The sequence below is a fragment of the Phyllobates terribilis genome, unplaced genomic scaffold (genome assembly GCF_046119375.1).
Source record: "Phyllobates terribilis strain yellow unplaced genomic scaffold, ASM4611937v1 Scaffold_3__8_contigs__length_932513732, whole genome shotgun sequence".
Taxonomy (NCBI): Eukaryota; Metazoa; Chordata; class Amphibia; order Anura; family Dendrobatidae; genus Phyllobates; species Phyllobates terribilis.
The window spans coordinates 553,272,376-553,285,245 of NW_027362763.1; positions in this window are offsets into that span (position 1 = coordinate 553,272,376).

The window sequence follows — 12,870 nt, forward strand, 5'->3', positions numbered from 1 at the left end:
CGGTCTAATGCAAGTCAATGGCGGCGAAGACGCAGCACTTCCGCAAAATAATTGATAGTGCTGCGTTTTTTTCCGCAATGATAATCCGCAGTGGAAATTTCCGCAGCATGTGCACAGCACATGCGGATTATCATTGGGCAACATTGCTGCCCTTCTACCATGCTTTTTTAATGCATTTTAATGCGTTTCTGCAGCTGCAAAAAACACTGCGAAAACGCATTAAAAACGCATCGTGGGCGCACAGCCATAGGCTACAATGAAATGGAGTCTGGCTCCACTTACTAGTGCATCTGTGCATGCCAGGGGGCATATAAGTTCACAGCTGGCCACACCATAGGAGATAGGGTAGGAAACCAACCCTACTCTCTTATTACCTATGTTGGACATACGAGTATTTGCTTGTGTAAGTGTCATGCTGTGACACATGAACACAATCTCCTGAGACAACTCTTTCCTTTGCTTCCTCTGGTCCATGTTGAGTGTGGTACACACCATGTCACCAAACAGCACAGTGAGTATCTGTAGCCCTATATACAGGCCCACTGACTGATTACAAGATTGTAGACACCTGTGATACTAATTAGTCAGGGCCGTAACTACAACCGGGGCAGCTGGGGCACTGCCCCGGGGCCCCAACCACCCAAGGGGCCCCAAACTGATGGTAAAAAATTGTATTTTAATACTTTAATTTCTCATAAAATACCCAGCTCCTATATTCCTGTCAGACAATGTCACCCGGAGGACAGGAGAGACTATCATTTCAATAATTTCCAGGAGCTCTGCCAGCTGTCAATGAATGGAAACCTGCACTGCCCTGGAGAGTCTCATAGCACAAGATTTGTAACAATATGTTAGTCTGGAGATCACAGAGAGTTGGCGAGGCAGGCACAGTGCACACAGACTGTAACAAACTCTCAGCATCATTGAGAGGAGTCTCAGCAGACACAAATATCTCTGTGACAAACTGTGAGAAGTCCTGCTATTTAATAAACATATACTGTACAGTTATTTGAAAATTGTGCAATATTTGGAATTATTCACTTTATTAATTTTCCAAACATATTCACTGAATATTTCACTTCTAAAACTTGCATCATAAACAACAAAATCTATTAAAGGTCTTGCGGAACGTTGTGAAGCCTGTGTGTTGTATATAACAATGCGTAGCAGCTTCACCACGTTCTGCACAACCTCTAGTGATTGAAATGTTGAGGGGCCCCACTATGAAGTTTTGCCCCGGGGCCCCGAAGTTTATAGTTACGGCACTGTAATTAGTGGACACAACTAGATTTAACATGCCCCTTTTGTCACATTATTTTCAGGGGTACCATCATTTCTGTCCAGGCCTATTTCATGAGTTTAATTTTTTTTTTTAATTCTGTGAAAGCAGAAAAGCAATGTCTGACTTTCATTTGTTCATTTTCATAGATTTTTTATTTATTATTATTTTTGTCAGATTCAAGTTTTTTTTGTGACCATTGTGAGTTTTTCTTTCATTAAACGAGGGGTACCAACAATTTTGACCACGTGTGTATATTTATGTATATAGATATAAATCTATATATACACTTCTATATACACACACACATATTAACATAATTGCAAATCATTAATAACGAACAAAAAATTGGGATAGATACTCTTTAAAATTAATGTACAGTAGATATAAAAAGTTTACACACCCCTGTTCAAATGTCAGGTTTTTGTCATGGAAAAAATCATACCTAGAAGAATAAATTCAGAACCTTTAATGTCACTCATAATCTGTAAAAATCCATTGAGAAATAAGCTAAAATCATTTTGAGAAAGGAAATAAAAATAACTAAACTAAAATAATGTGGTTGCACAAGTGTGAACACGTTCTTATACCTGAGGAACTAGCCAGACACATTGAAACTTATGTTACATAGCAGTCAGTACACAGCTTTTTTCATTTTTAGTGATTCTGATTAATTCCATATAAACTTTAGCAGTTTTAGTAGAATTTTCCTGACATTTTTTTGTTTCATTTTACAGCAAAAACCATGTTTCACACACACAGGTTACAACAGCAAATGGATCTAATTTTTAAAAGTTATAAGGCAGGAGAAGGTTGCAAAAGAAATGTCCAAGGCATCAGACATACCATGGAACACTTTGAAGACAGTTATCAAGAAGTGGTTTAAATTTCGCACAACGGTGATATTACCTAAAACGGGACGTTCCTCAAAAATTGATGAAAAACAAGAGGAAAATTGTTCCAGGACACTGCCCCAAGAGGCCTATAGCAACATTAAAGGAGCTGCAAGAATCTTTGCGAAGTACTGGTTGTGTACTAAAAGTATGTCTGGCATTTGGGGTAGGATGGCAAGACTGAAGCCTTTTCTTATAGAGAAAAACATCCAAGCCTGGCTATGTTTTCCCAAAACCTAAATCAAGTTTGCCAAAAGCATATGACTAAACATGTCATAGTCAAATGAGACTATGTTGAACGTTTTCCAAAGGTATGTTTTCACAAAGCCAACACAGTGCAGCACCACAGTGAAGCATGGTGGAGGCAGCTTTGCCTTTAGGGCTGTCTTCAGCTGCTTGAACAGGGCTTTAGTTGGAAGTTGAAGGGAATTATGAACAGTTCAAAACATCAATCAATTTTGCAACAAAACCTTTAGGCCTCTGCTAAAAAGCTGGAGATGAAGAGAAATTTAATCTTCCAGCACAGCAATGACCCTAAACATACCTCCAAATCACCAAAAGAATGTTTCTCAGGAAGAAGATCAAAGTTTTGGATTGGCCCAGTTAGAGCTCATACCTGAATCAAATTGAAAATCAGTGTGTTGACCTGAAGAGTGTGCTGTGCAAGGGAGATGACTTGCAATCTGACAGATTTGGAGCGCCACTACAAAGTGGGGAAAGATTGCAAATTCTAGAAGTGTCATGCTTATCCAAAAAGACAGACTGTTGTCATAAATTCAAATGTTACTTTAACATTAGTGTAACATTTATGCAACCACATTATTTTAGTTCTTTATTTTTCTTTTTCAACTTTAAAAGATTTCAGTTTATTTTTCAATTGAATTGTACAGATTATAGGTGACATTAAAGCTAGAAAAAGTTCTGAAATGATTATTCTTGGTATGACATGCCAAAAACCTGGTATTTTAACAGGGTTGTGTAGACTTTTTACATCCATGGTAGATGATCGAATAATCTGCGAGTGAACGGTTGTAAGACTATTGGCCTATGTATGTTATGATCTGCAACATGTACTAAGGAAAGATAGGGGAAAGCTGTCCCTACAGTAAGACTAAGCTGAATCCCTATGATGTAGCGGACTGCCTGTTCCTAGCGAACAGACCCGCCTTAGTCCTCGGCTAGTCTGAACGAAGACCTATAGAATTAAGGGAGGGATCCCTAAAAGAACTAAGGACAAAAATGGGACACCTCCTAAACAGAGAAGTTGTTGCAGAACACAAAAAGACAAACTGACAAAAATGTACTAGAGGTCCCAGAGGACCAAGTGAACTTGACAGAGAAAGGCACCGAAGCACCAGGCTAGAGAAACATTCAAACACTGAAGTCCAGCACAGCCAGAAGGGCGGAGCTGAAACATAAAGGCAGATGGTCATGTGACCGCAAAACACAAGATGAAAAAAACAAACTGGAGGGTTCTAATGCGGTCTAACGCAAGTCAATGGCGGCGAAGACGCAGCACTTCCGCAAAATAATTGGTAGTGCTGCGTTTTTTTCCGCAATGATAATCCGCAGCGGAAATTTCCGCAGCATGTGCACAGCACATGCGGATTATCATTCGGCAACATTGCTGCCCTTCTACCATGCTTTTTTAATGCATTTTAATGCGTTTCTGCAGCTGCAAAAAACGCTGCGGAAACGCATTAAAAATGCATCGTGGGCGCACAGCCATAGGCTACAATAAAATGGAGTCTGGCTCCACCTACTGGTGCATCTGTGCATGCCAGGGGGCATGTAAGTTCACAGCTGGCCACACCATAGGAGATAGGGTAGGAAACCAACCCTACTCTCTTATTACCTATGTTGGACATACGAGTATTTGCTTGTGTAAGTGTCATGCTGTGACACATGAACACAATCTCCTGAGACAACTCTTCCCTTTGCTTCCTCTGGTCCATGTTGAGTGTGGTACACACCATGTCACCAAACAGCACAGTGAGTGTCTGGATCCCGATATACAGGCCCACTGACTGATTACAAGATTGTAGACACCTGTGATACTAATTAGTCAGGGCCGTAACTACAACCCGGGCAGCCGGGGCACTGCCCCGGGGCCCCAACCACCCAAGGGGCCCCAAACTGATGGTAAAAAATTGTATTTTAATACTTTAATTTCTCATAAAATACCCAGCTCCTATATTCCTGTCAGACAATGTCACCCGGAGGACAGGAGAGACTATCATTTCAATAATTTCCAGGAGCTCTGCCAGCTGTCAATGAATGGAAACCTGCACTGGCGTGGAGAGTCTCATAGCACAAGATTTGTAACAATATGTTAGTCTGGAGATCACAGAGAGTTGGCGAGGCAGGCACAGTGCACACAGACTGTAACAAACTCTCAGCATCATTGAGAGGAGTCTCAGCAGACACAAATATCTCTGTGACAAACTGTGAGAAGTCCTGCTATTTAATAAACATATACTGTACAGTTATTTGAAAATTGTGCAATATTTGGAATTATTCACCTTATTAATTTTCCAAACATATTCACTGAATATTTCACTTCTAAAACTTGCATCATAAACAACAAAATCTATTAAAGGTCTTGCGGAACGTTGTGAAGCCTGTGTGTTGTATATAACAATGCGTAGCAGCTTCACCACGTTCTGCACAACCTCTAGTGATTGAAATGTTGAGGGGCCCCACTATGAAGTTTTGCCCCGGGGCCCCGAAGTTTATAGTTACGGCACTGTAATTAGTGGACACAACTAGATTTAACATGCCCCTTTTGTCACATTATTTTCAGGGGTACCATCATTTCTGTCCAGGCCTATTTCATGAGTTTAAGTTATTTTTAATTCTGTGAAAGCAGGGTTGAAAAGCGACGTCTGACTTTCATTTGTTCATTTTCATAGATTTTTAATTTATTATTATTTTTGTCAGATTCAAGTTATTTTTGTGACCATTGTGAGTTTTTCTTTCATTAAACGAGGGGTACCAACAATTTTGACCACGTGTGTATATTTATGTATATAGATATAAATCTATATATACACTTCTATATACACACACACACATATTAACATAATTGCAAATCATTAATAACGAACAAAAAATTGGGATAGATACTCTTTAAAATTAATGTACAGTAGATATAAAAAGTTTACACACCCCTGTTCAAATGTCAGGTTTTTGTCATGGAAAAAATCATACCTAGAAGAATAAATTCAGAACCTTTAATGTCACTCATAATCTGTAAAAATCCATTGAGAAATAAGCTAAAATCATTTTGAGAAAGGAAATAAAAATAACTAAACTAAAATAATGTGGTTGCACAAGTGTGAACACGTTCTTATACCTGAGGAACTAGCCAGACACATTGAAACTTATGTTACATAGCAGTCAGTACACAGCTTTTTTCATTTTTAGTGATTCTGATTAATTCCATATAAACTTTAGCAGTTTTAGTAGAATTTTCCTGACATTTTTTTGTTTCATTTTACAGCAAAAACCATGTTTCACACACACAGGTTACAACAGCAAATGGATCTAATTTTTAAAAGTTATAAGGCAGGAGAAGGTTGCAAAAGAAATGTCCAAGGCATCAGACATACCATGGAACACTTTGAAGACAGTTATCAAGAAGTGGTTTAAATTTCGCACAACGGTGATATTACCTAAAACGGGACGTTCCTCAAAAATTGATGAAAAACAAGAGGAAAATTGTTCCAGGACACTGCCCCAAGAGGCCTATAGCAACATTAAAGGAGCTGCAAGAATCTTTGCAAAGTACTGTTGTGTACTAAATGTGACAATAGTCTCCTTTATTCTTCGTATGTCTGGCATTTGGGGTAGGATGGCAAGACTGAAGCCTTTTCTTATAGAGAAAAACATCCAAGCCTGGCTATGTTTTCCCAAAACCTAAATCAAGTTTGCCAAAAGCATATGACTAAACATGTCATAGTCAAATGAGACTATGTTGAACGTTTTCCAAAGGTATGTTTTCACAAAGCCAACACAGTGCAACACCACAGTGAAGCATGGTGGAGGCAGTTTTGCCTTTAGGGCTGTCTTCAGCAGCTTGAACAGGGCTTTAGTTGGAAGTTGAAGGGAATTATGAACAGTTCAAAACATCAATCAATTTTGCAACAAAACCTTTAGGCCTCTGCTAAAAAGCTGGAGATGAAGAGAAATTTAATCTTCCAGCACAGCAATGACCCTAAACATACCTCCAAATCACCAAAAGAATGTTTCTCAGGAAGAAGATTAAAGTTTTGGATTGGCCCAGTTAGAGCTCATACCTGAATCAAATTGAAAATCAGTGTGTTGACCTGAAGAGTGTGCTGTGCAAGGGAGATGACTTGCAGTCTGACAGATTTGGAGCGCCACTGCAAAGTGGGGAAAGATTGCAAATTCTAGAAGTGTCATGCTTATCCAAAAAGACAGACTGTTGTCATAAATTCAAATGTTACTTTAACATTAGTGTAACATTTATGCAACCACATTATTTTAGTTCTTTATTTTTCTTTTTCAACTTTAAAAGATTTCAGTTTATTTTTCAATTGAATTGTACAGATTATAGGTGACATTAAAGCTAGAAAAAGTTCTGAAATGATTATTCTTGGTATGACATGCCAAAAACCTGGTATTTTAACAGAGTTGTGTAGAGTTTTTACATCCATGGTAGATGATCGAATAATCTGCGAGTGAACGGTTGTAAAACTATTGGCCTACGTATGTTATGATCTGCAACATGTACTAAGGAAAGATAGGGGAAAGCTGTCCCTACAGTAAGACTAAGCTGAATCCCTATGATGTAGCGGACTGCCTGTTCCTAGCGAACAGACCCGCCTTAGTCCTCGGCTAGTCTGAACGAAGACCTATAGAATTAAGGGAGGGATCCCTAAAAGAACTAAGGACAAAAATGGGACACCTCCTAAACAGAGAAGTTGTTGCAGAACACAAAAAGACAAACTGACAAAAATGTACTAGAGGTCCCAGAGGACCAAGTGAACTTGACAGAGAAAGGCACCGAAGCACCAGGCTAGAGAAACAGTCAAACACTGAAGTCCAGCACAGCCAGAAGGGCGGAGCTGGAATATAAAGGCAGATGGTCATGTGACCGCAAAACACAAGATGAAAAAAACAAACTGGAGGGTTCTAACAGTACCCCCTCTTTTATGAGGATCCTCCGGATCCTCCAGGCCCAGGCCTATCCGGAAATCTCCTGTGGAAAGCTTTAACAAGCCTAGGAGCAGAGACATCATCCGTTCTTACCCAGGAGTTGTCTTCGGGACCGAAACCCTTCCAGGAGACAAGATACTGTAATCTCCCTCTATGCCATCTAGAATTCAAGATAGGAGAAATTTCATATTCGCCGTCTTCCACAACAGGAGGAACTGTGACAGTGGCGTTCCTATCAGATACATCAGCCTTTTTCAACAAGGAAACATGAAACACAGGATTAATCTTCCAGGAAGTAGGGACATCCAACCTAACAGCAGACGGGTTAACAACCTGAAGCACCTTAAATGGAGCCACAAACTTAGGACCCAGTATTTTAGAGGGAATCCTCAACCGCAGGTTCTTCGAAGACAACTAAACCATGTCACCCACAGTAAACAAAACCTCCTTACGTTTCCTGTCAAAATACTTCTTGGACTTCTTGTTAGCCTCTTGAAGGTTGCAACGTACATTAGTCCAAACTCTCTCCAAATCACCGGAAAAATTCTCCTCCTCCGGCACCGCCGACAACAATTTGGAGAACGAACCAAAAGACGGATGTCTCCCAGTACAACAAAAAAAAGGAGAACACCCAGCAGAGGAGGATGTATGATTGTTAAGAGCAAATTCTGTGAGAGGCAGAAACTCAGACCACACCTCTTGATTGTCTGCCACAAAACAACGCAAAAACTGTTCAACATCCTGTTTTTTTCTTTCAGTCTGTCCATTAGACTCAGGATGATAACCAGACGAAAATGACAAATGGACTCCTAACCTGTCACAAAAAGCAGGCCAAAAGCGAGCCACAAAATGAGGTCCTCAATCAGAAATGATATCCGTGGGAACGCCATGGAGCTTGACAATCTCCTTAACAAATGCCTTAGCGAGTGTCTTGGCGCAGGGCAACTTAATGAATGGAACCAAATGACACATCTTACTAAAACGGTCCACAACCACCCAGATAACAGTTAAACCCTCGGACACAGGAAGATCAGTAATAAAATTCATTGTGAGATGCGTCCAAGGCGCACTAGAAACCTCCAGAGGGCAAAGCAACCCCGCAGCAGGAGAATGTGAAGCCTTTGACCTAGCACACACAGTACACTGACGCACCCATTTGATGACTTCCTTCTGCCATCCAGGCCACCAAAAACTGCGACTGATAAGTCTCTTAGTCTCCTAAATTCCTGGATGACCTGCCAACCGAGACTCATGACACTCCACAAACAAATCTCTCCTAAAGGCTCTAGGCACGAACAACCTCCCATGGGGAGTGTTAGATGGAGCATCATCTTGAGCTTTCAGAATCCCATTCTCCAAAACAGAGTCCAATGCCGCCACCACAACTCATTTCTGTAAAATGCTCTCCTCCTCCTCTGCACCAACCATAGGAGAGAAGCTGCGAGATAAAGCATCGGCTTTAACATTATTAGTACCAAGGATATAGGTAACAGAAAAATGAAACCGAGAAAAAAAAAGTGCCCACCTAGATTGATGCCATTCAAGCGCTTGGCAGGATTCATGCTCTTGGCAGCATCCAGATAGATCAAATTCTTATGATCTGTGAAAACCTGAATAGAAAATCTAGCGCCTTCCAAAAAATGTCGCCAATGTTCAAACGCAAGTTTAATAGCCAGCAACTCCCGATTTCCAACATCATAATTCAGTTCGGTTTCCGAAAAAATTTTCGAAAAGAAGGCACAAGGATGTACTCTACCCTTGTTCTCCTGAGACAAAACTGCTCCGACCCCCACCGATGAAGCATCGACCTTGACCAAAAAAGGCTTGGTCTCATCAGGCTGCATAATGATAGGGTCAGAACTGAACCTCTCTTTGAGATACTCAAACACTTCAATGGCCTCAGTAGTTCACTGGGCCATAATTCGCACCTTTCCTGGTGAGATCAGTTAGAGGTTTAACAATTACAGAAAAATTCTTAATGAATTTCCTGTAGTAATTAGCAAAACCCAAAAATCTCTGTATAGATTTTAAACCAATAGGCCTAGGCCATTCCTGCACAGCCTGAACCTTCACAGGGTCCATCTCAAAGCCCTTGCTGGAGACAATGTAGCCCAAAAAACTAATTTTCTGCACTGGGAACTCACATTTCTCCAGCTCAGCAAAGAGTGAATTATCACTCAATAACTGCAAAACTTCACGTAAACTCTGCCAATGGGACTCCAGATCTGGTGAGTAAATCAAAATGTCATCCAAATACACAACCACATTCTTACCAATCAAAGGTCTCAGGATGTCATTAATAAGGTTCTGAAAAAATGCATGTGCATTGGTAAGACCAAAAGGCATCACAAGATTCTCAAAATGACCTACCGGAGTGTTAAAGGCAGTATTCCATTCATCACCCTCCTTCACTTGTAACAAATTGTATGCCCCCCCCGGAGATCAATTTTAGAGAACCACTTGGCCCCCACTAACTGGTTAAACAAGTCAGGAATTAACGGCAATGGGTAGGAATTGCGTACGGTAATCTTATTAATTTCACGAAAATCCAGACATGGACGTAAACCCCCGTCCTTTTTTTTAACAAAGAAACATCCAACTGCCACAGGTGACTTAGAAGGTCTAATGTGACCAGCAGCCAGGCTAGTCTGTATGTACTCCTCCAAGGTCTTTCTTTCAGGGATAGTCAGATTAAACAAGCGACTCTTGGGAAGAGTAGCTCCCGGAACAAACTCAATGGCGCAATCATAATTCCTATGAGGAGGTAAAACTTGCGACTCTTCCTCCGAAAAAACCCTCCAAAAATCTTGAATAGGTACCGGTAATTCCCCTTTTTTCACAGCCGCAATGCGACCATTACAACATTTATCATAGCACTTAGGACTCCAAGACTTAATCACATTAGTAGACCAGTCCAATAAAGGATTGTGCAGTTTTAACCAAGGCAATCCTAGAACAACCGGAGAGGGTAAATTATCTAAAACAACCAATTCCAAAATCTCTTGGTGAACTCTATTGATAGTGAGGGGAAATGCAGCAGTCTTGTGAGTAATACATTTCAAAGGAGTGTTATCATTTGCAACCACAGAAATAGGTGATGACAAAGGTTTGGATTTCAATTTAAGGTTTTCCAAAAACCCTTTATCAATCACATTAAGTGTTGAACCACAATCCAAAAATACCTGAAATTCAATCAAATCTCCCTGCAGAGTAGTACTCCCAGAAAGAAATACTCCTGCAGAGTGTAAACAAGCTATACGGGCGTACATGACCTTTTTTTTTTCTTTACTTAAACGACGCTCACAATACTTAATCAAATGGTCAGCTTTACCACAATAAAGACACAATCCCTCTGCAAACCTGGTCTCTTTCCTGAGAGGGGAGCGACTTCGCCCCAACCTCCATCGGTTCTCCGCCGTCAGAGCAGATTTTCTGAGGACTAGGACCTGACATTACAGGAGTCTTTACCTCATTGAGCCTGCACCTCAGTCTCCTGTCTATTCGAACAGCTAACTGCATAGCATCCTACAGAGTCTCAGGTGCAGGGAATGCAATTAGCAAATCCTTAACCCTTTCACTCAGACCAGCAAGAAATAAACATCTCAGTGCAGGATCATTCCACTTAACTTCTGAAGCCCATCTCCTGAAGTGTGTGCAATAATTTTCAACATCATCTGACCCCTGATTCAAACGAGTGAATTCTGATTCAGCAGATGAGATTCGATCAGGATCGTAATATAATAGCCCCATAGCAGAAAAAAATTCTTCAACAGACCTTAAACACGGATCATTAGGCTGGAGAGAAAAGGCCCACCCCTGTGGTTCATTGCGCAAAAGTGACATAATAAAACCAATGCGCTGTGATTCATTCCCAGAGGACCTTGGTCTCAAACGAAAATATAATAAGCATTTTTAAAGGAAAAAAAATCTTGCTGTTTACCATATAAAACATCAGGCAGTCCAACCTTGGGTTCGACAAAATGCGCTCCAGAACAGCTACTCACGTGTTGCTGAAGCTCGGCCACCTCCAGAGACAATCCCTGCAGGCATTGAGCCAATTCTTGGACGGAAACCATACTGATCCCCGAATTTCTTTCCTTTTAGTTTTTTGGGCTGGACTTACTGTTATGATCTGCAACATGTACTAAGGAAAGATAGGGGAAAGCTGTCCCTACAGTAAGACTAAGCTGAGTCCCTACGATGTAGCGGGCTGCCTGTTCCTAGAGAACAGACCCGCCTTAGTCCTCGGCTAGTCTGAACGAAGACCTATAGAATTAAGGGAGGGATCCCTAAAAGAACTAAGGACTGGGACAAAAATGGGACACCTCCTAAACAGAGAAGTTGTTGCAGAACACAAAAAGACAAACTGACAAAAATGTACTAGAGGTCCCAGAGGACCAAGCGAACTTGACAGAGAACGGCACCAAAGCACCAGGCTAGAGAAACAGTCAAACACTGAAGTCCAGCACAGCCAGAAGGGCGGGCCTGGAATATAAAGGCAGATGGTCACGTGACTGCAAAACACAAGATGAAAAAAACAAACTGGAGGGTTCTAACAATGTAAATATGCAATCACCTGATAAACAAGCAAAACATTATTGGATATTTTATGCTATCATAAAATCATTGTTAATGGCACTAAATCCCCCTGTGCAAACAGAGGATGTGCAGACAAAACAATTATATTGTATAGAGACAAAACAATCATATTGACAATGGTTTTGCAGTTCTATGGGCCATTTACATAGTTAGTAAAGCCGAATAAAGACTTGCGTCCATCAAGTTCGACCTGTTAGTTCTGTAATTGCTAAAGTTGATCCAGAGGAGGGCAAAAACCCCAAATGATTTAGCCAATCTTCACCTGAGGAAAAATTCCCTCCCGACTCTGAAACCAGCAGTCAGAATAAATCCCTGTATCAACCTACTATTTTATTCTATTTTTAAGTATATGCAGAAATCTGCCTGGTATCTAGAAAAGCATCCAGTTCCCGCTTGAACTGGTTTAGTGAATCCGACATTACCGTCTCCTCACTCAGTGAATTCATATTCTCACTGCTCTTACCGTAAAGAACCCCTTCCTATGCTGGTGCTGAAACCTTTTCTCTTCCAGTCTTAGTGAGTGCCCTCTTGTTACCGTAATATCCCTGCTTTTGAACAAATCCCGGGCAAGGTCTCTATACTGTCCCCTAACATATTTGTACACATTTATTTTGTCCCCCCTCAACCTTCTCTTTTCCAGGCTGAATAGTCCTAGTTTTGCCAACCTCTCTGGGTATTGCAGTCCCTCCATTCCCCTTATTAATTTTGTTGCCCTCCTTTGTACCTTTTCAAGCTCATTTATATCCTTTCTATATATTGGGGCCCATAACTGAGCACAGTATTCCAAGTGTGGTCTGACCAGTGCTTTGTACAGTGGAAGAACAATGTTCTCATCCTTTGCAGCTATACCTCTTCTGATACATCCCATTACCCTGTTTGCCCTTACAGAAGCGGCCTGACTTTGGGCACTCCAATTTA